This window comes from Lynx rufus, unplaced genomic scaffold, assembly GCF_022079265.1.
Source record: "Lynx rufus isolate CCGP_SWC_20201006 ecotype Redwood Valley unplaced genomic scaffold, mLynRuf1.p SCAF_5, whole genome shotgun sequence".
In the NCBI taxonomy this organism is placed as follows: Eukaryota; Metazoa; Chordata; class Mammalia; order Carnivora; family Felidae; genus Lynx; species Lynx rufus.
In genome coordinates, this window is record NW_025814867.1 from 151,728,541 (window position 1) to 151,752,342 (window position 23,802).

General features: G+C 45.7%; 1 non-coding gene across 1 annotated transcript; it reads right to left on the minus strand.

Moving 5' to 3' along the window:
• Positions 1-19,620: 19,620 nt before the first annotated feature.
• TRNAE-CUC (transfer RNA glutamic acid (anticodon CUC)) lies at positions 19,621-19,693 on the minus strand. Its single transcript has one exon. It is a non-coding gene; the product is annotated as a tRNA-Glu (tRNA).
• Between the last annotated feature and the right edge of the window lie 4,109 nt (positions 19,694-23,802).

Below are 23,802 nucleotides of genomic sequence, written 5' to 3' on the forward strand. Positions count from 1 at the left end.
TCCCTGTGTAAGCTCTTCTCTTCTGTGCAATATTCGATTCCCCGTGGCAGGTATAAGGCTTGCCCATCAGCGTCATCAATCGCTTAGAGGACACGTTGCGGGTGATCTGAAAGATCTAGCGAGTGGAACCGAGCAAATTAGGCCTGTCCCCGCCGTTTTATCTGTATTTATTAATGGCAATAATCCCGTCCTAATCTTCTGTGCGGCACTTTGTCCATCGTGCGGCACCTAAGGCTCTTTAAATGATTTTCACTGATGTCCTCCTTCTGCGGCACAGGGGCAAGTCGCAGATGGCTCTAATTCCTCAGCATGACGCCACGGGGTCCACAGGTTCTCGCCGTTCCTGCTGTTAAGGGAGTCTGTGCAGGCTCATCCTCTCCTCCCCCGACAAGAACTTCTCGTTGATGAAGTAGGCACTAAACAAATCAAGGCAGACCAAAGTAAGGCCGTTTTAAAGAGACGGCGCAGTTTTCGGGCATTGGAGTGGTTAACCTCGATCTTGTCGCAAGGAGGAGCGCATTTGAAGAAAGAAGGTGTCAGTCGGATGAAGCCACCCCAGTCAGTAACGAAAGTCAAGTCAGTAGGGGAACATGGGCACTTCCGACGGAAGCTCTGTGGCCTGGGGGAGGAGCCAGTCGCGTTCCGGGTTTCCAATTGGCTGGTCCCACTGCCCCACCCCTAGCTTTCGAGGGATGGGTAAAGGGATCGAGAGTTGATGGACCCCTTGGGAAGCCCATTTGTCTTTCTTTCTTTCTTTCTTTCTTTCTTTCTTTCTTTCTTTCTTTCTCTTTCTTTCTTTCCTTCTTTCATTTTTTTAAACATTTATTTATTATTGAGAGACAGAGAGACACAGAGCATGAGAAGGGCAGGGGCCAAGAGATGGAGAGACACAGAATCTGAAGCAGGCCCCAGGCTCCCAGCTGTCAGCACAGAGCCTGATGGGGGGGGGGGGGGGACTCGAACTCACAAACCGGGAGATCATGACCTGAGCCGAAGTCGGACGCCCAACCGACTGAGCCACCCAGGTGCCCCTGGGAAGACCATTTCTACCAAGCATTTCTCTTGTGCACTCACCCTCCCCTCTCTGGTCCAATGCCATGGTCATGGTCACCTTAGCAACCTTCTGATTATGAAGAGGCTTTTCATGTACATGTTCTAACTATAGGAGAGTGGTTTGGCCATATACGTTTTGAAATTTAGTGTTTTCTGTGATATAAGTTTTTTCTTTTTAAAACAATTTTTATTGTGGTAAAGTGCACCTACCGTAATATTTACAGTTTTAACCATTTCCAAATGTATAATTCATGGGCATTAGGCATATTCACAACGTTGTGTTACTATCATTCCTATCCATTTCCAGACCTTTCTCATGAGCTCAAACAGAAACTCTGTCCACATTATATACTAATTCCCCATTTCCTCTCTTCTTAGCCTCTGACAAGGGCTAGTCTTTCTGTTTCTCTGAATTTACCTCTTCTAGGTACCTCATATAAGTGGAAAATGCAATATTTGTCCCTTTATCTGTTTTCATTCATTTAGCATAATGTTTTCAAGGTTCACTTATGTTGTAGCATAAGTGAGTAAGGAATAAGTTTTATTCCTTTTTAAGGGTGAATTACATTCTACTGTATCTATGCTACGTTTGTTCATTGATCTGGGCATTTGGGTTGTTTCTACCTTGTGAATAACGCTGCTATGAACATGGGCATACATGTTTTTGAGTCCCTGCTTTCGATTTGTTTGGGTAAATACTCAGAAGCAGAATTGCTGGATTATATGGTAATTCTGTATTTAACTTTTGAGAAACTGTCTTCCCTAGTGGCTGCACCATTTTGATTTCCTGCCAGTAATGCAGAAGGATGCTGATTTGTACACATCCTCCCCAACACTTGTTCTTTTCTTTTCTTTTCTTTTCTTTTCTTTTCTTTTCGGGGAGGTGACTAGCCATCCTAATGCATGTGAAGTAGTATCTGATTGTGGTCTGACTTGTAGCTCACTAATTGATTCCTGATGTTGAGCGTTTTTCATGGGCTTATTGGCCATTTATGTATCTTCTTTGGCGAACTGTCCATTCAAGCCCTTTGCCCACTTCTTAAACTTGAGTTGTGTGACATTATTTCATAATGTAAATTTGTGTAAGTTTTTCTTTGGCTATCTAATTCCCTTGTGGAGGGAAAGACTGTGTCGATTGTGTTGACTCAAGAAGCTTGGCATGGCAGTTATTTCTATTATGAATTAAAATTTCCCTGTGGCTTCATACTTCAGTCTTCCGAGCCTGACGTACGTGAGTTCATACCCAGGAGATGGTTTTGGTCTTGAGGTGTGGCAAATCAGATTCTGAACAGGGGAGGCAGAGGCCTAAACCCAGATCACCATTTATTTCATCACTGTGATGAAAAATACCCTCTGAGGCTTTGGGCAGAGAGCTATTGGCTCTCCCTGTTTTTTGGGTTTATGTAAGAGCTGCTCTGTCTAGTGGTAGCCACTAGCCACAAGTGGTTTAAAACTAGCCTTTGAAATTAAATTGCGGGGCACTTGGGTGGCTCAGCCGGTTGAGCGCCCGACTTCGGCTCAGGTCATGATCTCGCAGTTTGTGAGTTCAAGCCCCATAGCGGGCTCGCTGCTGTCAGCACAGGACCTGCTAGGGACATCTGTCCCCCTCTCTCTGCCCCTCCCTCACTTAACGATCTCAGAAAAAAAAGAAAAAGCAAAAGAGTGAAAAGAAGAACAACAACGTGGTAACTGAATGAAATGTTTGGGAAGAATACGGCTTGGGGTTTTTTTGGTTCCCTTTTCTAGTATGATTTCGCATGAAATGTATAAAGCTCACCAATACGAAAAGGCACACCACTACGGAAAGCATAAACATATTTTCAAGAAGCAGCGGACAAGCTAATGAGCAGCGTTTACTGTGCATTATGGATCATCGTGAAGCCAAGGCACCCAGAGAATGGTCTGGAGGGCCAGCCGGCCAGGACTGGCGTACTCATTGCTCAGTCGATGACGGAGCCTTGCTCAGTGCTTAATGAAACAGTTCTGATTGTTCTCCGAGTATGAGAAAATGCATTTGGAGACTCATGCTGGTGGTTCTGCCCTCCCAATTAAGCTCATTACAAATAGGTCCTCAGCCAATTCACTTTTTCATTATTAAGGGGACAAATCATAACAGAGCGTGAATAGAACTAATTTACCATGGTAAATACTCAGAAACTTAAGTGGAGTTGAAATTAGGTTCATTTAAACCCCAAGAGCAAATTTATTTCCTGTTTCAAGACCCTTGCTTTTCCCGGGGGGCTTAACGGGGTGGGGGTGGGGGCAGCTTACTTGGCATCTGAGATGAGCCTCAGCACAGGGCTGACACTGGCTCACCTCTGGGGGGTTTCAGGGCGACTTCACAGAATCTTCCTCCACCCCAGGTGCACCAACCAAGAGAGAAACTGTGGACGTACAGATCACATCTAAGCTTCGACTATTATTTATTGGGGTAACAGTGTGTGTGTGTGTGTGTGTGTGTGTGTGTGTGTGTGTGTTTCTCTCTCCCTCCCTTTCTTCCTCAATCCTTCCCTCTTTCCTCCTTCCCCTCCCGCACCTCACATCGCTGAGTCTTTCTCCTGAGAGAGAGAACACTTCAAAATCATACCTAATAGCCAAATTAAATAAGCATATGTATCTAAATTTAATAAATGGATGTAAAACTCACCAAACTTCACGTAAAATATTTTTTACTCCTTCCAATTTTATTTTCTCTGTGGATATTACAGTTTGTACAAATGACACATTTGCATCTTTTTAAGTAACATTTTGCAAACATCCGTTTTTAAAATGCTAAGTAGTCCTTCTTTCCTCTTCACTCCCTCTTCCTTCCTTCCTTCTTTCCTTCTTTCCTTCCTTCTTCCCTCCCTCCTTCTCTCCCTCCCTCCCTTCCTCTCCCCCTCTCTCCTCTTCCTTCCTTCTTTCCTTCCTTCCTTCCTTCTTCCTTCCTTCCTTCTTTCCTTCCTTCTTTCCTACCTTCTTCTCTCCCTCCTTCTCTCCTGCCCTCCCTCTCTTCCTCCCCCTCTCTCCTCTTCCTTCCTTCCTTCCTTCCTTCCTTCCTTCCTTCCTTCCTTCTTCCTTCCTTCCTTCTTTCCTTCCTTCTTTCCTACCTTCTTCCCTCCCTCCTTCTCTCCCTCCCTCCCTCCCTTCCTCACCACTCTCTCCTTCCTTCCTTCCTTCCTTCCTTCCTTCCTTCCTTCCTTTCTGTTTTTGTATCTCTACCACAAAAGTAGACTTGCAAAGAAATTTTCTATTCCTATGCCTCTCAAAGCATAAGGAAATGCAGATTCAGAACAACAAAAGCTCTTTTCAGGGTCTGCCCTTTAGACACACGGGAGGTGGTATGCTGTTGTGTGGAGGGCTTTTTCTTCTCTCTCTTTTTTTCAGTTTACTTTCAATTTTATCTTTTATTTTCCCCTTCTCATTGGTTTAATTTAATTTTTGAAAATATTTTGAACACGAACGTGTTTCTACACGTCAAAAGTACACCTCAAGGTAAATCAGGGAAGTGCTGTTCCCCGCTAAATGCCTTCCTGTGGGCAATCTGCGTTCCTGTTCTCCAGACAACCCTCCCTGGGTTTCCTTCTGAATTGCCATTAAAGCATCCCCTTCAGAGGGAATGCTTACCTTTTCTCTTCAAAGCGCATGCGAAGTATTACATCATTGTCCGTTATTTTTCCGGAACACGTGTCACTTCACAAATAAAACGCATTTGGTTGGCTTTTCATTTGGACAACCCTCTAAGTGTTTTGTCATAAAATATGGAAAATCTATCAGGAAGAACAATTTTCCAGGTCCTGCAGACTCATTACAAAGTGTTCTATAGCTTCTGCTACATTTTACAGGCTGAGAGTCTAAGGTGGACCCTGCGGTCCTGGCCTCCTGGGCAAACTCCCCCTCGGGTCCCCTCCCCATGCCATGTGGGCAGCACCCGAGACTCACCTCTAACCGGCAGAATATGGCAAAGGCGATGGGACGTCCGGTCCGTGATGATATCACGTAAGACTGTAACTTCTGTCTGGCTGGGACTGTCTCTACTGACTCTCTCTCTTGCTGGTCTTGGGTTGAGCTGGTGTGTGGAGAGGCCAGCACTGCCTTCTGCCGGCAGCCAGCACGGAGCTGAGGTCCTCGGCCTCACAGACAGCGAAGAACCGAACCCTCCCTACCACAGACCCTTCCCTGGCTGGGCCTCAGAGGAAAGCTGGCCCCCACCTTCCCCCGGATTGCAGCCTTGAAAGAGGCACGGAGGCCTCGGACCCGGCTAAGCTGTGCCTGGGCTCTTGATTCCAGACATCATGAGATTGTGCATGTGTTTTCAGCCAAGTGTCCACTGAGGAATGAATGGATGAAGAGAATGTGGTATACACACACACACACACACACACACACACACACACACAATGGAATATTACTTGGCCATCAAAAAGAATGAAATCGTGCCATTTGCAACGGTGCGGACGGAGCTAGAGTGTATCATGCTGAGCGAAGTAAGTTAGTCAGAGAAAGACAAATACCCCATGATTTCACTCCTATGTGGAATTTAGGAAACAATACAGATGAATACATGGGAAGGGAAGGAAAAATAAAGGAAGATAAAAACAGAAGGAGGCAAACCATAAGAGACTCTTCAAGACAGAGAACAAACTGAGGGTTGATGGGGGGGGGGCGGGCTTGATGGGCATTAAGGAGGGCACTTGTTGGGATGAGCCCTGGGTGTTATGTGTAAGTGATGAATCACCGAATTCTACTCCCGAAGCCAAGACTACACTCATGTTAACTAGCTTGAAACTCAATTTAAAACAATTGAGAAAGAAGACACTTTTGTGGTACCTTTTGTTACGCGGCACCAAACGACAAATGCACGGGTCCCGCCCGTATCAATGCGGGTCGGTCCTCGCAATAGTCGCCTGCTTCTGACGACTGCGGCGGGGGGTGGGGGGTGGGGTACGTCTCTGACCTTCACTTACAAACTGTCACCACGGTTCCAGTCAAAGCAGCTGGGGCGCCATGACACGGTTTCTCCACCAGGCGTTTTGATTTCAAAAACTGCTCTTACGGCGATGTCTTCTCTAGTAAATCTTTCAGTTGGTGACTCATTAAAAAAAATGTCATTTATCATCCATCTCCTTCCTGGAATAGCATCTGGCAGGTGCATAACTGAGGTATCGGAAGCATCTGTGCCTTGGTCCGACTACATAAGTAATGTTGCCCACCGCGTAACTTATTCTAATGCTTTTATCTTTACATTTTAGTGATGTTTCCTCAGTCCCTTCCAGATCTGCTGGCAAAGGAAAGCATTTTCATTTGTTGATATATATGTATCTGTGCAGCCATTTTTCTGCCAGGGGATGAATGGGCGTTTCCCTCATGAGGGTTTTTCCACTGAGTGAGAGACTTCAAAGGAACTTCGAAACAATGATCATTAAACCTGGTGAGATTTTAGAGGTACTGGGTACCCAGTTACTAGATTAAAACATTTTTTTTAATATTTATTTATTTTTGAGAGAGAGAGAGAGAGAGAGGGAGGGACAGAGCATGAGAGGGGGAGGGACAGAAAGAGAGGGAGACACAGAATCCAAAGCAGGCTCCAGGCTCTGAGCCGTCAGCACAGAGCCCGACGCAGGGCTCAAACCCTGAACCACGATATCGTGACCTTCTAGTTACGCTTTGTTGTAATGAGGGAAGGGTACCTCGGCTACTCGCCTTTCAACTATTACCCTGGCACAGCCTTGAGCATTTCAAGGCATTCCTCTACTCTGCTCATCTAGAGTATCAAAGGCCCTTCCAGAGAGCACACTGGGAGGGAGGGGTGTCTGCAGATTTCAAGGTTAGGGGAGAGGTTAGATAGAGCTGTCGGGATGAGTTTGTGCATGAGCCGACTGGCTTTTTGTAGGAGCGTACTCTTCACACTGATGCTAAATGCCACTGGGTACAAAATCTCGCATGTTTATGAGCTATTAATATTGATTTTTGCATATCAAATCAAAATGGCCAAACAGGCATTTTAATGTAGGGGGATAACTATTGATTCTCACCACTCAGGGAAGTACATTTGCTTAGTCTTTGGGATTCATTATTGCAAACTGATGTGAGTGTAGAAGAGGGAAATGTGACTTCAGCATTTAGAATAAAAGACGATCTTGAGTATTTATGAAGCTACTACATCTGGTGAGCTAAGGGAATCTATCTCCTTGTTTAAAATTTGTTTACTTTGAAAGAGAGAAAGAGAGCAAGCCAGAAAGGGGCAGAGAAAGAGAGAGAGAGAGAGAGAGAGAGAGAATCCCAAACAGGTTCCACACCACCAGCACAGAGCCTGATGTGGGGCTCGAACTCACGGATTGTGAGATCGTGACCTGAGCCGAAATCTAGAGTCCATCGCTTAACCAATTCAGCCACTCAGGCGCCCCAGGGAATCTATCTTTATTCAACATCTCTGTGCAACACCAGGGCTTACCCCACACAAAGGTCTGGTGGAGTAAATGACAAAAGGCGGAGAAGAAAATTTGTCGCTCGATTTCTCCTAAAGAACCATTCCAGGCACTTGATTCTTCACTGGGCAGAGGCCGAGGTGAATCTCAGGGGAAATTGTGAGGAGGGGAGGGTGTGGAATTTAAAATAAATGTCAATTTACCTGTTACACCCAACCACGACCATTTGGAAAGTTATGGAAACCACTGATTTTTGCGTATGCGACATGGAAAGCTGAGCCAATCAGTTGGCCATAGTGTTCGACCCGTAGGTACAGAATTAATGAATTGCAGTTAGGGTCAGAAGGGAGGGAGTAAGAGTCCAAGGTGCAATAGTTTCCAGTGCCCTTTGAATGATCACCCATGGTAACACTTCCTTTTCTATCTGCTCAGAGACCACCAAAGACCTTGAACGGCCACCAAAGGAGGTCCATGCATGGTTTGAGGTCCTGGGTGGCATCCTCAGGCCAAGAAATCAAGCATCCAGGGCTGCTTAGACTTATTGCTTGTCTGGCTCAATGTCAAACATTACATAGCCTCGATTTCAGAAATTCCTGATTTAGAAAAATTGTTTTGGCTATAGAGGAAAGACGGAGTTTTTTTTTTACAAAGATCATTAATAATTATTAATGGTGTATTAATCAAATGGATATTCTTTTCAAGATGGTGGGCCATGACCTCTGAGAATTGTGGTAGCTTATTCTTTTCTCAGTAAGTTTCAATATGCCTGATAACTCACGATAGGGTTACAGGAATAAAAGTTATAGATGGAAAATAGTTAATGGTAGTCAATTCTTAGCACTGAATTTCTTTCCTAAATTAACATCTGATTGCTTTGTTTTTTTTTTTAAGTTTATTTATTTATTTTGAGAGAGAGAGAGAGAGAGTGTGAGCAAGGGAGGGGCAGAGAGAGAGAGAGAGAGAGAGAGAGAGAGAATCCCAAGCAGGCTCCATACTCAGCGTGGAGCCCGACACAGGACTTGATCTCACAAACTGCAAGGTCATGACCTGAGCCTAGATCAAGGGCTGGACAATCAACGACTGAGTCACCCAGGGGCCCCTGATTCTTTCATTCATTGATTTACTCTTTTTTTTTTAATTTTTTTAATGCTTTTATTTTATTTTTGAGAGAGAGAGAGAGACAGAGTGTGAGTAGAGGAGGAGCAGAGAGAGGGAGACACAGAATCCAAAGCAGGCTCCACGCTCTGAGCTGTCAGCACCAGAGCCCGACGCGGGGCTCGAACTCACAAACCGTGAGATCATGACCTGAGCCGATGTCGGACGCTCAACTGACTGAGCCTTCCAGGAGCCCCGATATTTTTAAATAAAATGAGAACTTAGGGAAGACAGCCCTTCATCAAGCCACTCAGTACTTCTCTCACACATGCGCCTGTACGGATCTATTCTTTTATCTCTCAGGCGTGCGTCCCTAGCACAGTAATTTAGTTTTGGCCAATTCATATAAATGAATTAGATTTAATGCTCATTCTTTTGGATCTGTTTTTTTCTCACTCATTAGGTCTCTGAGAGGCCATGTCATTAGATGTAGCTATAGTTTTTATGTTTTTATTTCTGCTGACTCTTTACTGTTTGTCCCTATTTATTACTGTTCACGTATACTGCGATTTATTTGTCATTGTTGCTTACAAACATGTGGGTTGTTGCTAGTTTTAAGAGTAGTGATGCTGGGGCGCCTGGGTGGCGCAGTCGGTTAAGCGTCCGACTTCAGCCAGGTCACGATCTCGCGGTCTGTGAGTTCGAGCCCCGCGTCGGGCTCTGGGCTGATGGCTCAGAGCCTGGAGCCTGTTTCCGATTCTGTGTCTCCCTCTCTCTCTGCCCCTCCCCCGTTCATGCTCTGTCTCTCTCTGTCCCAAAAATAAATAAACGTTGAAAAAAAAAAAATTAAAAAAAAAAAAAAAAAAGAGTAGTGATGCCAAAACATTCTGTCTCTTGATGTAGCTAGACACACACTTCCATCTGGTATCCACCTAGAAGTGGAACACCTTAGCCACAGATATTTGTGTGGACCATTAATAAATAATGCCAACTAGTTTTCTATAGTGGTGACGCCAATATTCGCTCCTGTGAGCCGTGCGTGCGTGTTTTCATTGCCTCAGTTCCTCACCACCACTTGGCATCATCCATCATTTTCATTTTTGCCTTTCTACGGGTGTGTGGTGCTTCTACATCATGGTTTTATCTGGTATTTTCCTGCCAGATTTCGTGTATTTATTGGCCACTTGGGTAGACTGTTCGAATCTCTTACTTATGTTTCTATTTTGCTGTGTTTTCATTCTTCCTGATTTAGGGGAACTCTTGACATATTCTGGATGCAAGCCTGTTGTTGGTTTTATGTTGCAAATTCCTCGTCACCTCTGTGACTGTTTTAAAAGTAAGTTATTTTTTAGTTTTTAAAGTACTTTTTTCCATTATGAGCTGGGAAATGGAAATCGTTTCCTAGGGTTGCTGTAATAAATGATCACAAACATGGTGGCTTGAAACAATAGGAGCTTACTGTCTCACAGTTCTAGAGGCCAAAAGCATGAAGTCAGGGTGTCGGCAAGGCCAACCCCCCTCCGGAGGCTCTAGGAGGGAATCCTTCGTTTCCTCTTTAGCTTCTGATGGCTGTTCCCATTCCCTGGCTTGTGGCACTGTCCCTCTAATCTCTGCCTCTGTCATTCCATAGTCTTCTCCTCCTCATGTCTGTCTTCTCTTCTGTTTGTTAGAAGGACCCCTCTCATTGGATTGAGGGTGCACCTCAACAATCTATGATGATTTCCTCTCTGTGCAGACGCCATGTCTAAATATGGTCACGTTCATAGGTTCCAGGAGCTAAGATCATATCATTGGGTGGGCCACCATTCAATGCACTGTGGAAGTCATGCATTCATTCACTATTCTTTCAGTAATTACAATCAAAGGTAAAATATGCACCTTTGACTTACTACAGACAAATATAAATTAATGTCTCTGGTCTTTCCCCCAGAAACCATAAGGACACTAGAATACTTTAATTGCATTTACTACCCTCACAATCTACATATCACTGCTAGACTATATTTTATTGTATTTATCGTCCGCCTAAGAAGGCATCATTATTATTTCTTTATACAGTCAATACATGGGTAGCACAATAAAATGGACAGAAGTATTAATTTTTGTTGAAGTATCTAATCAATGAATAGTTTCTTTTTCTTCAAATGGAAAAGGATGGATCGGATTTAATTATTCCAAGTGGATCTTACTCATTTATCCACGTTTTTACTCTACAAATGCTTATTTAGTACCTTCTCTGTGATAGGGATTGGAATAGAGGACCAAGCATCTGGAGAGGATCTCTAAGATCATCTGGTAAAGTTACTGTGCTGTTAAGAAAACTGAGAGTTAGTAGGTTCAATGACTTTCTGTGGCAGGAGGTCACATAGTCAGAAACTTTGGGTCCCCAGGGTAGCATTTCTAATTCCTGGAGTAGACATGAACTATCCACTTAATAACTGCATTTGAAACAGGCAAGACTACGTGGGCATCTAAGAAAGATATGCAGAAAAGTGTTGTTTTGTGGACACAATGCATCTCCACACCTTGGAACATCTCATACATGTATATCGTTGGTCAAATATAACAGCCAAGACCAATTCTGGAAAAAGACAGGATCTGTGGAAGGTTCTAGTAGTGGCAAACTTTGATACGTTATTAGTAATGATCATAAAAGTTAATATCTCTTGAGCACACACACTATGCCATGTGATGTGCTTTATGCTAGGTGCTTTATGAAATTGATGTCATTACGCTCGACCCTCTTTTAAATGTAAGGACATATGGAGGCACAGAAATCCAGCTGGTGACCTGGTGAATGGTGGAGGCAGGTGCTAACCTGGAGACCTGGGCCCTCTCCTACCTTCCAGGCCGTCCCGGACCTGGGTGCTGAGCCACAGAAAGGCTAGCTATTCTTTCCAGGTCCTCCCTGTGGTATTCTAGCAAATTCCCAAGATCACACCAGTCCTCCAATGGAGAGAAGGGGAGAGAAGAGCAGCCCAATCCTTTCCCACTTTTCTTAAATCTCTTGCTATCATCTGCTTTTGATGGCTTTTCCATGTGTTGAAGAAATAACTACCAGTTTCCATCTAAGATACGGCCATTGTATCAGAAAGAGGGACAGCTATGCAAACAGTCAATGTGTCCCATGTGGTTTGTCCACGTGATGCTGGCATCGTGACACAGTGAACGGGGACCGATGAGCAGGGAGACTGTTGGGAAGTGTCCTATTTTAACAAAGTGTTCTCTCTTTGGAAAAAAATCACCCCGGAGGGTTTGCTTGGCCATCGGGCAGGCACTTGTTAAAAGTGCCCATGTCTCTAAGAGGCATTAAGGAACTGACAGAAACATGTCGCCGTCACTTGTGAATTCACACCAACTGTGATGAATACGGATGAGAGGGAGCAAGAGTTCTAAATGGACCTGTGCGGACTCATCGCCGTGCTCCTGACATCTGACAGGCTGGTTTTCATGAGGGGAGCTTCGGGACACGGGTTGGCAGTTGTTGTGATGATGCCAAGTGCCATGAGGGACTGGAATGTCAGCATCCGTATTCTCTGCAGGGAAGACGCCAGCTTCAGGTTCTAATTACAAAGCCACATTGGCGCCTCTCAAACATCATTTAGACCAAATTAATTCTGATCGATCGGGCCCCATTCTTGCTTTTAGTCCGGGGTTGTTAGCTGTGTCCGTAACTGGATTGAAACACACACAGTGGCTTCGAGAATGATGAGGATGGGCTGGCTTTGCCCACCAGTGTCCTGTAACAAGCCCCTTACATTAGGACATAAATAACATCACATGTCCTTTGGAAGGGACAGATAGCAGCATTACGGGCACTGATGGGGTTTTTTTTCCTTCACGTTTTCTAAATTAAATTTTGTAAAATATGCTTTACAATGGTAGAAGGTAAAGTTCCAAGGAATCATGAGAGCTGCTTTTCTCCTTTGCTTGTGAGGGAGGCTGAGGTGGGATCTAAATTCTCTTCAAGTCCATTCTGTGCCTCTACAATAGTCCCACCCAGCACATACAGATGTGACGAACACCTTCTCCGAGGTAGAGAGGAGAACGTACGGATGCTTTCCCTGTCGCCTCCCCCTCTGGGAACTGTGTTAGTACATAAAAGAAAACTAACACCTAACATCTAAGAATTAAAATGTCTTAAATCCTTTTAAAAATATTCCATAAAAATGATGACAGCAATTGTTTCTGTTTTTAATTTTTTTTTTTTTAAAAAAAAATTTTTTTTTTTCCAACGTTTATTTATTTTTGGGACAGAGAGAGACAGAGCATGAACGGGGGAGGGGAAGAGAGAGAGGGAGACACAGAATCGGAAACAGGCTCCAGGCTCTGAGCCATCAGCCCAGAGCCCAACGCGGGGCTCGAACTCACGGACCGCAAGATCGTGACCTGGTTGAAGTCGGACGCTTAACCGACTGCGCCACCCAGGCGCCCCTCTGTTTTTAATTTTTAAAGTTTGATTGTTTCTTTGCTCATTTTGAGAGAGAATGGGGGGAGGGGCAGAGAGAGAGGGAGAGAATCCCAAGCAGGTTCTGCACTGTCGGTGCAGGGCCCGACGTGGGGCTGGAACTCACAAGTCACGAGATCATGACCTGAGCTGAAACCGAGAGTTGGACGCTTAATCGACTGGGCCGCCCAGGTGTCCCAACAACAGTTGTTTCTTAACATCCTTGTGAAACGTCAGGGAGCCCAGGAAGGTGCGTGACCCAAACACCAACGTTATTTGGGACAAATGGCCCAAACCATTTGTGATGAAGACAGGGGTCATCTCCAGCCCAGGGATAACCACACGAGGGCGAAAGTAGTCCTTCTTGGACAGAAGTCTAATCGGACCCCAGGAATCAGGGGTCATTTTCAGCAAAATTATTTCAAGCGTTTCCAGCAGGCAATGGACAGAGGCACACAGCAGACTTAAATCTGGTTTTCATCTTATCAAAACTCATTGCTCCTAAGGCAAGCTACCAAATGGGCAATGTGACGGTTACTGAAAATCAACAATGTTCAAAGTCCTGACATCAGGTTTTTCTCTTCCAAATTGCAGAAGCCATACATGCTTATTGTTTTTTTTTTTTTCAAAAGAGACTCTTGGGGTGCCTGGGTGGCTCAGTCGGTTAAGCGTCCAACTTCAGCTCAGGTCATGATCTCACCATTCACAAGTTCGAGCCCAGCATCAGGCTCTGTGCTGACCATTCACAGCCCAGAGCCTGCTTTGGATTATGTGTCTCCCTCTGTCTCTGCTCCTCCCCTGCTCACGCTCTGTTTCCCTGTGTCTCAAAAATAAATAGACATAAAAAATAAAAATATAAATAACAAAGAGAATTTTCTCCCCCCGACCACTCTCCAACTCCATTATCCCAGGGCCGGGGTGGGGGGGGGGGGTGGGGGGTGAGGGGGGTGGGGTTGGGGGGGTGGCTAACATTAATAGCACATGTTTTTTGTGCCTGTTTTTCCTGCTCCTATAAGTCTTTTCCAGGCATTTATACACCCTGGGGAATTTTTGTTTATTTACCAAAATGTTTTCTCAATGCATCAAAAATCCCTCAACAAGTGCATCGATATGGATCCATATTTTACCTTCTCACTTCTTTTTTTTTAAAAAAGTTTATTTATTTATTTTTGAGACAGAGAGACAGAGACAGAGAGAGCACCAACAGGGGAGGGGCAGAGACTGGGGGGGACAGAGGGTTTGAGCAGGCTTCAGGCTGAAAGCAGAGGGCACGATGCAGGGCTAGAACTCATGGAACCGTGAGATCATGACCGAGCCCAAGTTAGATGCTCAACCCACTGAGCCACCCAGCTCCCCTGAAGTTTATTTATTGACTTTGAAAGAGAGAGAGAGAGAGCAAGCAGGGGAGGGGCAGAACTAGAGAGAGAGATATAATCCCAAGCAGCCTCCACACTGCCTGACACGGGGCACAGTCCCAAGCCCGTGAGATCATGCCCCGAGCTGAAATCAAGAGTGGAGGCTCCATGGACTTAGCCCTCCAGGCGCTGTGAGTTTGCATCTTCATAGGTGTTACAGGATCGCATCCCACACGTTCCAGAAGGAGGAACCAAGTCACATTTCTGTTGGCTGCTTTAAAGAGTTCCCATTTCTCCACATTCTCGATACGACTGGGACTTCCATTTTCTAATATTTGTCCATCTAAAGTTGCTTTAATTACATTGTCGCTTCAATTACTATTGAGTTTGAGTTTCTTTCTCCTCGTATTTGGTGCTCCTTTGAGTTGGCTTTTCTACAAACCAATTTTCTACTACATCATTTCTCTTTTCTTACCAATATGAAACCTTTGTAATATTTTATATGGTTTCTAAATCTTTAGCTTCTTAAAACCCAGCTTATAGTACGTATCTGTAGAGATACAGATAGATAGACGTCTGATGATACCACCATAAAATTTTTCACACTGCAAGGGGGAAGCCTCTGTCTTTACCTGATCCCGGATATCCCCCCATGGACTTCACTCTCCCCTGGGCGACAGAGCTGGGACCGCCCAGCCAGTGTGCAAAGAGGGTGAACTACAGTGGGGTGCAATCTGTACCCCTTTCCTGGCCACGCAGAGCCCCACTCTCCTTTCCAAGTGGGTCCGGATGGAGAAGTGAGTGGGTGGGATTCTGATCTCCCTTAGCATCGTTGGCTTGGACCAAGTAGCCCAGGGGAATGGTGCTAAAGGCCTGAACCGGGCACTAGCAGTGAGAAGGAAAAGTTAGGTAAGATGATAACATTATCATTATTTCATACCTTTTTTTATTAAAAGATTTAAACGATATTGCCAAGGACTTTGTAAGTCCCCCGAATAGCGTTATGGAAATTAAACGGATGACAGACATTTTCTGGAGAGGCAGTTAATACCACACCGTATTTCTGGGGTTCCCTCCCTTCAAAATGACCCCCTATTTAACAGTGGAGGAGGGTTTCTTGCCTCCCTCTTGACTGCCACTTTTCTCCTAGGCAGGGACATCTTGTATCTTTTGTGTCTCCACAGTAAAGGCACCCCGGGCCCCCAAAGACACACACACACACACACACAGTCCTCCCAAGTACATGGCAGCTCTCTACAAGTCTGCCAAAGAGTCCCTGCCCCTCGAGGACCCCTTGGCCTTAGTGAGCAGCTGGTAGCAGCAGGAGCCACAAGGAACTGGCATGACCATAAGGCCTGGGCACACGACGGATGCCCCGCTGCTTTCGGTGCCACACCACGGCTGTTAGTTTTCCATATGGGCTCACATGGCCACTCAGCGGGAGACACTGATGGGATTCTTAGGGGTTCATAAATTATACCCCCCTCTTCACCACCAGAGTTGGAAACCAACGGGAAAGCAGACGCAGAAGCAGACAGATGGAGACCAAAACATCGGTTTTGTTGCTCATCAAAGGGAGGTGGTTCCATGTAGCTCATGCCTTCTCCTGATGGGCTTGGCTGCCTCTCTGCTCGTCCCTTCTCCTGTCTGCTTTTTGGAGCAGCTCTCGAGCTGGGATCCCTGAGTCAGAAATTTTACCCTTTGGCTGCCTCCCATGGGTCCTAGGTGGAGAGGGAAGGAAGGAGATTGCATCCCTGCTGCTTTCAGTCTTCTAAGAGATCAGTCTTAATGCAATCATGGAGCATAAGCCTATGGCCGACACCCATTCCTCCTTGGCAAGAGATCGGTGAGACTACAGCAAGAGGCCAGGCGTCATTCAAGTAACTTCCCCTCCACATGTAAATACAAGAAATGGGAAAAGAGTTTCCCTGTGCTTTTGACTCTCTTAACCATTGGATCCAGAGGTGTCCTGCCCTGCTCTGGTGGCTGTCCATCTGGCCAGCCCTGCCCCTGACTTCAGATGCCCATTCCTCCTTGGGGCACATTCCTGGGACTGCCACTAGGAAGCGTATATTTTGCTCCCAGAAGCTATCCATTGGGTTGAAATAGTGAAATGTTCACATTAACGTTGAGCCACACTGGAGTCGAGGCTGGAGATTTATTCTTCTATTTCTTTGCATTTTTTCCCAGCCGTATTGCTCAATGGAGCTTCTGCCGTGTGATTAAATGTCAACATTAAGATGATCTGGGAATAAAATGTTAACAACCTGGAGAGGGCTCAAGTTGAATATAAAGCCCTTCTTTTATTAAATTCTATTTTCGTAAGATAGACTATGTTATGCTGAAGTAGCAGGCAATCCCTAGATCTCAGTGGATTAACCCTGGGAAGTTTTATTCCTGAGGACTTCACTGGCCAGCTGGGGGCTCTGTTCTGCCTCACGGTGGTCTTTACTCTGAGACCTGGCTAGGAGAACAGCCACCATCTGGAATATTGATGGCCGTGTGCCAGACGGAGCACCAAGCTTAGTTAAGCACACGCTAGTGCCTAAAGCTTTCATTTGGCAGTGACCATGACTTTTCTGCTCACGTGTCATAGGCCAAAGCAAGTGACACGGCAATCCCTAAATACAAGAGGAGCACAGAAGCCCAATGCTCCCACAAGCCTGGAAGACAACAGCTGGGATAGTATAAACAGCCCTAAGGACTAGCACAAATTTTCAGGAAGAAACTAAAGCTACAAATATTAAATATTCTTACAAGTTAAAGTTTAGCCAATTTTGTGTCAAAAGTAATGAAGTCCAAAATTAAATATTCTTGCTCTCTGGAAGTCAAGTCCAAAGTCTATACGTAATTCCTAATTTTAAATTAATGTTCGACGAAATTAAAGCCCTCTTCTGTTTCTTTTTGTGTGCACTAGAGTCTGGGATTTTTCAACCATTGTGTGTGAACCAGGTTACCATCTGTCGCGATGGGCTTCATGCCTTTGGGCTTCAAAGTTGAGTTAGTTCCATTTTTTGTTCCCCACTTTAAAGAGTATAAAGTCGCCTGTGTGGTGACAGAATTATCACAGCACAGGCTTTACATCACTAACTTCAAGGCCTAGGGAGGGACCCCAAGCGAAATATGGCTCTCAGGACATCATACTTGGTTAAATCTTGACCTGTGTTACCGATGTCAAATATGCAGCGGGAGCTCCATGGTATCTGAGAGCAGGTTGGTGGACAGGGAAAACCCAGCATCCTTGGTTTCATCTTTGCGGGATGCCATTGAAGCCGGGGCACCATGATCTAGGGAGTTGACTCCATGGGAAAAACACTGCTTGCAAGAGGTCAATTGTGGCACTGTTTATATATATTGTCCCTTTTCTTGGAGGAGGCATTTTGGAGACATATTGGGACAACGCAATTTTCTTGCATAGTGTACAATTTTGTGATGGTGGCAGCTTTTCTCTCATCTTTGCATTTCTCCTATGAGTCTTATGTTTGGTGTCCTTCAGGCTGCTTTGAGGGTTGGCTCTGTCCAGTGGCGTGGTTGCCACCAAGTTTTATGACCACACATTTTAAGTCCTGGGACGTAGTGACTTGTTTCTGTTGCCGTCTGTGCAGTCGCAAAGGTCCGGGAAATCCAGCTTCAGGGATGATTTCCCTCTGGTTCCTCCCATCGGTTTTTGGTGAATCAAAGAACCCCCATCTGAAGGGTTCTAAAATCTTGTGTCAACATTTCAAATATCTGTATTCCTAGAGCATGGTTCTCACCTTTGCTGATAATAATTGAAAATCCCTGCCTACCGGCCTGGCTGAGATCACCCAGAAAGCGGTGATTAAAACTCCATCACCATCACCCAGAAAGCAGTGATTAAAGCCCCATCACCGTTGCCAAGAAAGTCCCGGATGCCCGGGGATGCTGCACTCTTGAGGTTCAAGAGAAAGCTGCAGCCATCCGCAGAGTGAGGCCTGTGGGGCCAGCTTGGAGGCATAGGGATGTTAAGGTGCCCCCTTGTTATGAGAAGCTCTCTCCCTGTAAGCACCAGCTGCTGGCCCTGTAGGATGGCGGAGGGGACAGCAGTGGCCATTTGCAGCTGTGTCCAACACATACTTGTCTTGACTGCCTTACAACCTTCAATCTCACCAACTCCCCTTTGTTACTTAAAGTTCCCAGCTTGTATCCAGACATTTATACCCTGTGCTCTCTATACATTCCATATACCGAACGTGTGGAATTTAGGGATCGATACGTAATGCCCCTTTTGGCTCACGTGATTTCCCACCCAACAGAATACACAGAGCCAGACTTGTAGGGATGAAATCCGGTTTATTGGTGATAAGAGCTGGGTGGGAGAACCCAGCTTAGGCAGGTGATCACTTAGGCTGATCAGTGCCCTCAGCTTCAGCCCTCCCCTCCAGGACTATCTTTGGCTCGGTCCACACAGGCACGTTCCGGTGGTCCAAACAGATTCACTGACCCAAGACTGCTGGCTCATTCCGGCCACGGAAAAAGAGGGACGAAATTCCTTCATTCACTTGGCAAATATTTATTGAACACCTAGTAGCTGTCAAGTGTGAACAAAATAGAAATTCTGCTCTTGTGACACTTATATTTCAGCAGGGGAAAAACATCCTGTTTGCTTACTGCTTTGTATTGAATTTGTTCTAATGAAAGTGACAAAAGGCTCACGGAGCTCCTTTCTCATGAGGAACGAGGTACACATAGTTCTCCCTAATCATTCTAAAGAAGTGAAATGCTATTTCTCTCCGGTAAGTGATGGGACCCATTGAAAGAGGCCATGCTGGGTGGGGCACCTCAGGTCTGCAGACCCGTGGACCCTTCTGCATTTTGCTGCTGTGGCTTGTAGCACATTCTGCGGGACTGGTTTCTGACTCCCCCACCAGGCTGGGAGCTCGGTGCTTAGAGCTTTGTAAAACTAGTGTGTGAGGTCCTAGCGAAGTGATCCAAGCCTGGGTCACTTGTGCCATGATAGTGCTTGTACATGGGAATAGAGGTTCGGAGAGGCATTTATTTTTGAGGGAGAAACTGGCAAGTCCAGATTTTGACCTTGTGAAACGTTGGGAGCACTACACCGTGCTCCTCGTATGGTTGGGTTTAATGGCTGTCTCGTCCCGCATGGGTTTAGACTGTTGAGGTGATAGAAGGTTCTCAATGCCCTCTGACCCGCATTAACAGTTACATTTTGCATCAGTTTGTATGTATCTTCGCTGCCCCACCTGTTTGTGCGTGTGTGTTTATTTGTTTGAAGTAGGCTCCACGCCTAATGCGGGGCTCGAACTCACAACCTCGAGATCGAGAGTCACATGCTCTACCGGCTGAGCCAGCCAGACACCCCTGTGGCCCCGCCATTTTTAAAAACCAATTTCAGTCCTCGAAGATTTTAACCAGCCTTCAGTCTTTTGAACTCCTCATTTCTCCTCCAACGTACCAATGTTGGGACAAATCCGACACCCCCAAGTTGGTGCGTGGATATAATTATGCTGTCACTGTGGGGATGATTCACTCTCTGAATTGTCGTCAGAAAGATTGTAAATAAATCCAGGACAAACGAAGCTTGTTTGATACCAACAAAGATAATATGAGCTCGGCCTGAAGGAAAACTAGTTAGCATGAGGATCCAACAGCACAAAGACCAGTAAGGAGAGTGGACCCACGTCTGTCTCCCTCTGAGGTTTGCCCTCCTTTACGTGCCATTGTTGGGCTGTGATTTCACCAACAAATCACTGTTTACATGCTTGCCCTTAGGATCATCATGTAATTAACATCTCTGAGCAAATGCCATTTTGTCACGTAAATGTATGCATTCCATTGCTAACTGGGAACGAACGGCCAGAGTCTGATGATTATGGCTTCGTACTCTGTGTTGAAAATATACACACATTTGGGCCTTGCTTCAGCACCATTATTTGTCACACAAATTTAGTTCTCTCGCAAGGGTGTTGTTGTTGTTGTTTAAATGTACCTTGTCAGGGTGAAAGCATTTGGGGTCAGGGTGACAGGGAAGGTTTGTTTTAACTTGCAAATTCCATCTAAAATTTTCAAAGCTCTCTGCCCAGCGATTACTTTGTCTTCCATACCATTCTGACACTTTCCGTTAATCCATAAAACCAGAGAAGGCTGAGCAAAAACGCACTCTTATCTTGTAGAGATAGTTGGGTCAGTTCAGGTCAAAGTTTTATTGGGTTTGGCATAAGAGCTATTGGAAAAATTTGTAGAAGGAGGAATAGTTACAGAGTGATCTTTAAAACGGATGTCAAAGATGAAAACAGAACAAAATTGGTTTCTGACTTTCAAATGTTACTCTTGTCAGAAACCTATAAGTTGAATTGGCACAGAGATGTATTTCCGGGCTCTTTAAACTATCGGGTGGAAAGTGATCCAAACTCTAAGTCTCAAAAAGAAAGACTTTGCAAGTATTAAAATACTTGATTGTAGTAAGTTTCCTCTGGGGTGTTAGATAAGTAAGGTTTACTAGTGTTGTTCCAGAAAACATAATGAGTAGATTATTCGTTATCGGTCCTTCGTTCATACCGAGTGGGGGTTTACAGCAGCCATGCCCTCTGGAAGGCACGAAACACCCATGTCAGCACGTAGGGCCATTGGAACACAGCAGCTCAAGCCGAGTGGCTTGAACAACAGACATTTACTGTCTCACTGCTCGAGAGGCTGGAAGTCTAAGATCAAGGTGCAAGTGAAGTTGGTTGGTTTTTTCTGAGAGCTGTGAGGGAGAGTCTGTTCCAGGCTTCTCTTCTAGCTTCTGGTAGTTTCTTGGCTGACGGAAGCACACCTCCAACCTTCACAAGACACAAGGTGTGTGTGACTGTGTCCGGGTTTCCCCCGGCTTCCCCCGGCTTCCCCCAGCCTTCTAGAATTAAGGCCCGCCCTAATCTAGTATGACCTCGTCTTGACTCATGACATCTGCAAAGGCCTTATTTCCAAATGAGGAAACATTCTGAGGTCCTGGAGGTTAGGGCTTCAACAGATGAATTTAGGGGGACACCCTCCCACCCGTAACACCACCGTGGTGACGCTTGGGCATCTCGGGAAGCGCCCACCCCAGGCTCTGCATCCCGCTCTGTCAGCACACCTTCTCCACCTGCCCTTGTTTCCACCTCACTGCCTAAACCCTCGCACTGGCACTTGGCGTGGCCATTAGCTTTATCCCAACAAGCACCTTCTAACTGCCCTTGACTTCTGATCCTTCCTTCCCAGAGCCCAGACCACCTTGATCCAGGCTGGGAGTCTGACTCCAGGCCCCCGCTTATTCCGAAAGGCGATTGTGCACTCTTGATAAACCACCAGCCTGCTTCTAGGTACCTTGGGGAACACAAGTCCTGAAGAAAGAGCCAGGCTGCCTGATGGCTCCTGCTTTGGAACATTGTTTGGGGGTGTTTGTGAGCACATTGCCCTAAAGGCTCCTTTGAAGTTGGGAAAGCAAGGTTGAAAAAGTAGAATAGTTTTCTGAGATTGTTTTTTTTTTTTAAGTTTTTTTAAAAAAAAATTTTAATGTTGATTTATTTTCGAGAGAGAGAGAGAGAGAGACAGAGTGTGAGCCGGGGAGGGGCAGAGAGAGAGGGAGACACAGAATTGGAAACGGGCTCCAGGCTCCGAGCCGTCAGCACAGAGCCCGACGCGAGGCTCAAGTTCACAAGCTGGGAGATCACGACCTGAGCCGAAGTCGGATGCCCAACCGACTGAGCCATCCAGGCGTTCTCTGAGATCATTTTTAATATTTCAATCCCCCTAGGGGGAAAAAAAAGTGTATTTAACATGGCCAACGGTCAGACAAAGCGCTTTGCCCGAAGATGCAATCACACAGCAAACACCTGCTGAGAACAGGATCTGAGAGCGCTCAGGAGGGAAGCAGCTGGGGTGTGTCTGGAGATGTAAAACCCAGTCCTTAGAGCCTGAATGAGGTGTGTTTCCTAGGAGGTTTGTGGTGCCACTTACACTTTTGACGAGGATCGCAAGGACATGGGCTCTCACGGGGAGAAGCCCACTCCCCCGCCGCCTAGGGCCGCAGCCACGCTGGTGTGTAAATATAATGTTGTCATAGGTAGCTGCTTTATAAGGTCTTCAGGTCGGTTGTGTGTGCCTCAGCCAACCTTCCACCTCTGCTCTATAAGGAATTTGGGTCACTTCTGCCTAGGCAAGAGTTTGGTCAGCAGTCATGTTTTAGTATGCTTTCTATGACTTCAGAGGCTGTGAGCTTTACTGACCTTGGCACATGATTTCTCCGAAAGGGTTTGCTTAAATAAATATCTCGATACCTGAATCTGGAATTTCACTAATTGACCAGACAGCTGAAGGCTAACCCTCTTATTCCCTAGAGTATTATAATCTGAGTTGCTCTTTTTTTTTTTTACTTCATATTTATTTTATTGTTAATTGATGTCAATGATAATTTAATCTCTTCTCAGTGGTTTGTCATGTTGCCACGCACAACAGTTATCTTGGCAGGCTCCACATAGCCCTGGGCATACTGACAGATGCTGACTTGGAATGCAAGGCGTGTGCGCTGAGTTTAGTGCGCACGTTCTCAGGACGTGCATTCGCGCGGACCCCTTGATGTTACTTTCAGATCATTTGGATGTTCCTCAAGTTGGAGTGAGACTCATAAGGTCCACTTGGCCAAGGTCATGCACCAGCCTTCCTGCAGAGTTAGGGTGTCAGAGCCTGAGCCCATCGCTCCTACTCATTGAGAGTTTTTCTTGCCCTCCTTAAACCCTCCTCTTCTGATCAGCTCAGCCACCTTTGATTCATTGGGACCTCCCGCACCTGTAGGGTATCTCTGACCCAGATCACGTCAGTTTGCATCCACTTCGTCATCCCGGACTCCTTCGTTGTAGAAGCTACGGAAGGATGTTTGTCTCCCCGCTGAAGTGATTTGTGCAAGGGACAGGCACGAGGTAAGTATACTAACTACATCACTGGTTCCCAATGAGGAATGAGTTTGCTTCCTCTCCCCGGGGATATTGGACAATGTCAACAGATTTCAATTGTCACGATTGAGGGGAGGGTACAGCTGCCATCTATTGGACAAAGGCCAGGGATGTTGCTCAACACCCGACAATGCACGGGGCAGCAATCTGGCCCCCATGGCAACCCCAAATGTCAGTCGTGTGGAGGTTGAGAAACTCTGTTCTAACGAGAAGACACTTTGGCAAACATGATGCCAGGCTACAGTCCCTTCCAAGCTTCATGTTTGACTGATAATGTAGAATCCTGACTTCTATTAAGAATTGCCTTAAAAATAAAATCCCTGAAAATTACCTGGAAGGTGAGGTCAGCTACTGTCTCACGCAAATTGAGGCAACACTATCCGGGTATCCGTCTGGCGTCTGTGTTCGTTGCCTAGCGATGCTGTAACAACGGAAATCTACTGTCTAGAAATTTACTGTCTCACAGTTCTGGAGGCCGGAAGTCCAAAATAAAGGTG